Source organism: Salmo salar, chromosome 01 (genome assembly GCF_965601325.2).
Source record: "Salmo salar chromosome 01, fSalSal1, whole genome shotgun sequence".
In the NCBI taxonomy this organism is placed as follows: Eukaryota; Metazoa; Chordata; class Actinopteri; order Salmoniformes; family Salmonidae; genus Salmo; species Salmo salar.
In genome coordinates, this window is record NC_138291.1 from 59,537,195 (window position 1) to 59,542,610 (window position 5,416).

Below are 5,416 nucleotides of genomic sequence, written 5' to 3' on the forward strand. Positions count from 1 at the left end.
TGCCAAAAAGATCATCAAGGACAACAACCACCCGAGCCACTGCCCGAGCCACTGCCTGTTCACCCCGCTATCATCCAGAAGGCGAGGTCAGTACAGGTGCATCAAAGCTGGGACAGAGAGATTGAAAAGCAGCTTCTATCTCAAGGCCATCAGACTGTTAAACAGCCATCACTAACATTGAGTGGCTGCTGCCAACATACTGACTCAAATCTCTAGCCACTTCAAAAATTAAAAATTGGATGTAATAAATGTAACACTAGTCACTTTAAACAATGGCACTTTATATAATGTTTACATACCCTACATTACTCATCTCATATGTATATACTGTACTCTATACCATCTACAGCATCTTGCCTATGGCGTTCGGCCATCGCTCATCCATATTATTTTAAAAACATATTCGTATTCATTCCTTTACACTTTTACACTTGTGTGTACAAGGTAGTTGTTGCGAAATTGTTAGATTACTTGTTAGATATTACTGCATGGACGGAACTAGCAGCACAAGCATTTCACTACACTCACATTAACATCTGCTAACCATGTGTATGTGACAAATACATTTTGATTTGATTTGATTAGTGGTTCAACAAGGGTTCTTCTAAGATCCTCAAAGTTCTTAGAAGAACCTTAAGGTTCTTGGCACTGAAAATGTCCCCAAAAATGTTGTCCAAGAACCCCATAGGAGGTGGGGCTCATTGAGGAACCTCCTTAGTTGGTGGGGGTTCTTGCAGGAACCTAACTGCCCAACTGAAACATTGGGATTTGAATTTGAAAGGACAGCAGGTGCGGGCACTTAACTGAAAAAATGTAAAGATTTACTTAATTTATTAAGACAAGATTTGTCCCTTGTACGCTCATCTATCTTTTCATATCCGTGCAAATCTTTGTAAAACAGAAAATGGACACAATTCAATGGATATCAACAACAAAGAGGTAAGAATATGTAGGCTATAAGAATATGTTGAAGGCTAGCTGTATTTGGTGCCGATGACTGAACTGCTCACTTTTGTGTCTGTGTCTGCAGGTATACGGACGAGGAGGCATACAAAGGTATGTCAATTGGTATTGGTATGTTTTGCAGATCACATGTACCATCCTCCTCCCTTACCTCTTCAATGAAAATCCCATAGTCCTCTACATTATGGACAAGGTATGTGTATGAAAACCATTATCAAAATAGTTTTTTTCATTCACATTTACCACAAAAACCAAGGTATGAATACTGTTGTGTGCATGTTTTGTTAATAATCTGTATAACACATTTTGGGGGGATTCACAGGAAACCTGTTCAATTACTATGCACTCTAAAATAATTCTGGCTATGGATACGGAGAACATCAACACATTAACATCAACACGCCAGAGGATACACCTATTGGACTTGGGGCTCTGCTGGGAGTGTACCTCATTTTAGCATTTTTTTTATTCTGCTTTGCCACTAAAATCATAATAAACACTAACAACTCAAATATCGTGTTATTGTTGTTATTGTTATGCGTATTGTTATTATTAATAATATTACGGGAGGGAGGTAGATCAAAAATTAACCACAAAAGGTTATTCAAAAGGTTATTTGAGGATCCATTAAAAGGGGTTCTTTGAAATAACTTATAGGGGTTCCCCCACAGTTTCAATTTGTAGAACCCCTAAAGGATACTCGTGGAATATTTTGTTTTTAGAGTGTATGTATTTCCATGCATCTTGATTATTATGTGTTCATAACAGCAAGTAGCATATTGAATTGATTTTAGCTATAGCTATCTAAGTTAAAATAAATCAACATTGCTTGCAAGAAATCTAAAAGGTCCGGAATGTGTCCGTGAATCACTCCTGTCCTGTTCAACTGGTAAACACCGTTAGAGATGATCCGTATCAAGGCTAGCACATCGTGCACGTACATTGACTACTTGGTAGTAGCAAGCAATGTAGCTACAAGATACAGTGTGTGGCTATGGCTAGGTGCGTGCATTCCAATTTAAAAAAGTGAGCCAGTTAGATAACAGAGTCGAAATCCAATGTGCTGTGGATACGGTGCAGAGCATCCTCTCTTGCAAGGCATACCTCGCTATGCGGTGAACGTCACTCTCAATTTATCACAGGACTAGCGTGCACTTACTTACACGCAATTGCAGACTGTTTATGTCCATGTTAAATAGTGCGCTAAATATGTATTTTAATGTAAATCCTTCCAGTTTATAATTTGGGCTATTTATCAAGTTTGTAGGTAGCCGACTTACCTTTTCAGTCCCGATGCTGTCTTGTGCCTTGTCCGTACTACTATTCTGCATGCAGCACAAATGAGGGTGTCACTATGTATGGTAATGAGGAAACCTTCAAAATAAAAGCTCACATTTCAAAACCGCAACGTTAATAACGCATACAAAAATATATTCAATTGTAATCAAAGGCCATTTTATAGTGATCATAAGCAAATGCATAAATGATCAGAGACCGTCTGCGCTCTTGCAAGAAGGAATTTAAGTTAAAAAAAGGGCCAAATGTAAGACCACTATTGAAAAATACAATGTTCAGGCAGTTTTTTTTTTTTATTAGCCCTGTATACGTATCAATGCACATAAATATAAGCTATACATATCAATATACACATTCATATTCAAATGTTCCCAATATTGGGCTGTAGAGAAAAATATATAATTTGTGCCAATGTGAAAGTGGGGTTGGGAGTACTCAGTAGGGTCTGTAGAATATATATATGGTGTTATTTTATGGGGGACCTAATAATATGTGGTGTTGCTAGGCTTTTAATCAACCTGTTCCATTGCCGTCAATGCAATACACTGTATATTAATTACATATTGGCTTATAGAGATTTTTTTTTTCATGCCATAAGAAGTGGGGTTGGGAGTACTCTTACACCTTGCTTGTTCGCTAGCCAACGACGGTTAACACAATCGCATCAAACAGTCCACCCAGAATAACAGAAATGTTGCTGTATTTGCTTTGGTTTAAGCTGTTTTCTAGTACCATTTACTTGGATACATCCATAACAAAGAGCAATAATGCGTGATTTTGCATCATTGGCATAGAACATTTGCTCTCGTGTCACTGTTAACAAGGTTTATACAAATCTCTGTTGTAGAAAACAAAATGTGAGCCAAAAGCAAGGGGAGATAATGTCTAGATGCTTTTTTACAGTGGAGATCAATTTTATAAATTGCCCAGCTGGACCTGATGGGACGGTGGATTGCACAGTGAGATGGAACTGTAAGTAGGCATTTCAACATCATAGCTTAAACCGGTGGTAATTTGTGAAGGATGACTTTATTCTATCCCAGGTATTCCTTAAAGAGGTGGGGTTTCAGGTGTCTCCGGAAGGTGGTGATTGACTCCGCTGTCCTGGCATTGTGAGGGAGCTTGTTCCACCATTGGGGTGCCAGAGCAGCGAACAGTTTTGACTGGGCTGAGCGGGAACTGTGCTTCCGCAGAGGTAGGGGGGCCAGCAGGCCAGAGGTGGATGAACGCAGTGCCCTTCTTTGGGTGTAGGGACTGATCAGAGCCTGAAGGTATGGAGGTGCCGTTCCCCTCACAGCTCCGTTGGCAAGCACCATGGTCTTGTAGCAGATGAGAGCTTCAACTGGAAGCCAGTGGAGTATGCGGAGGAGCGGGGGTGACGTGAGAGAGCTTGGGAAGGTTGAACACCAGACGGGCTGCGGCGTTCTGGATGAGTTGTAGGGGTTTAATGGCACAGGCAGGGAGCCCAGCCAACAGTGAGTTGCAGTAATCCAGACGAGAGATGACAAGTGCCTGGAATTAGGACCTGCGCCGCTTCCTGTGTAAGGCAGGGTCGTACTCTGTGAATGTTGTAGAGCATGAACCTACAGGATCGGGTCACCGCCTTGATGTTAGTGGAGAACGACAGGGTGTTGTTAAGGGTCACGCCAATGCTCTTAGCACTCTGGGAGGAGGACACAATGGAGTTGTCAACCGTGATGGCGAGATCATGGAACGGGCAGTCCTTCCCCGGGAGGAAGAGCAGCTCCGTCTTGCCGAGGTTCAGCTTGAGGTGGTGATCTGTCATCCACACTGATATGTCTGCCAGACATGCAGAGATGCGATTCGCCACCTGGTTATCAGAAGGGCGAAAGGAGAAGATTAATTGTGTGTCGTCTGCGTAGCAATGATAGGAGAGACCATGTGAGGATATGACAGAGCCAAGTGACTTGGTGTATAGCGAGAATAGGAGAGGGCCTAGAACTGAGCCCTGGGGGGACACCAGTGGTGAGAGCATGTGGTGCGGAGACAGATTCTCACCACGCCACCTGGTAGGAGCGACCTGTCAGGTAGGACGCAATCCAAGAGTGAGCCGCGCCGGAGATGCCCAACTCGGAGAGGGTGGAGAGGAGGATCTGATGGATTGGTATCAAACAAGTGGTTTCCGTGTTTTAACCATTCTATTCACTCCATTCCAGCCATTAATATAAGCCCCTCACCAGACTTCTGTGCTTTCAACATACCTGTACTTTTTGTAAACTTTTTAAATAAATTCTGGTATTAATAAATAAAAGAACATAAAATGCTCCATTTATTTTTTGCAAGGTGGTTGCGATGCTGAGAAAAACAGTTGTCCTTCACTAAAGTTAAAAAACAAAACAATATTCACTAAGTTTAGCATGGCTTTGCATGGGGACTCTTATTTAGAAAAATATATCCGCAATCGTGCTGCCAGCATAATATCCTGCTGCCAATATAATATCCTGCTGCTAGGAGAACGGTAATCCTATCTGGAGTGACTCGAGTCAAACGCTCTGCCGCTAAACCCCAATCAAACCTCCTCTAGCGACACCCTGTGCTGCAGCCAAGGCAACCAATACTCGCGATATTTTGTCTCGGGGTGTTGAGAGGAGGTGATAGCCAAGTGCGCAACTAGGGAGGAGAGTCTGAGACTGATGATTTTATTTCACATTTTCAAGGCTGTTTGTCACAGGTAAGGATCCTTTGAAATGCATCCATGTTACTGTCTACCATCAAGTGAATTGCATTGATGGGCCCTAAAGAGGCCTCTTTATAGTAGCCTACACTGGAGATACAAAGTACAACAGACATAAACTACAACTGGAAAAAGTTTATTAGGGAGAAATCTTGGGTAATGCAGTACTGTATTAGTTAATCACAATCATTATCACGCAACAGAAATTAGCACACCTCACGCTTACTGCATGCATCCTAGGCTAGGCTGCTGGATTTGCAGGGCCTTGACAAAGCTGTCAAAAGTCAAAGTGGCACAGAAACACAGAAAACACAGAAATACAGTAAAAACCATGATGCTAGAAGGCTACAGCTAAAGGAACAACTTGTAGCTCTCCTGAATGAGCAGTGGACACAGCAACATGCTGACACAGAGAAAAAAAAAAGAAAACAAGTTCAACCCTTCAGTCCTGTTTATTTGTCT

General features: G+C 41.9%; 1 long non-coding RNA gene across 1 annotated transcript; it reads left to right on the forward strand.

Annotated features, from left to right (window-relative positions):
* Positions 1-776: 776 nt before the first annotated feature.
* Positions 777-1,475, forward strand: LOC106606217 (uncharacterized). Its single transcript, XR_014379078.1, has 2 exons — positions 777-939; positions 1,031-1,475. It is a non-coding gene; the product is annotated as an uncharacterized LOC106606217 (long non-coding RNA).
* The last annotated feature ends 3,941 nt before the right edge of the window (positions 1,476-5,416 follow it).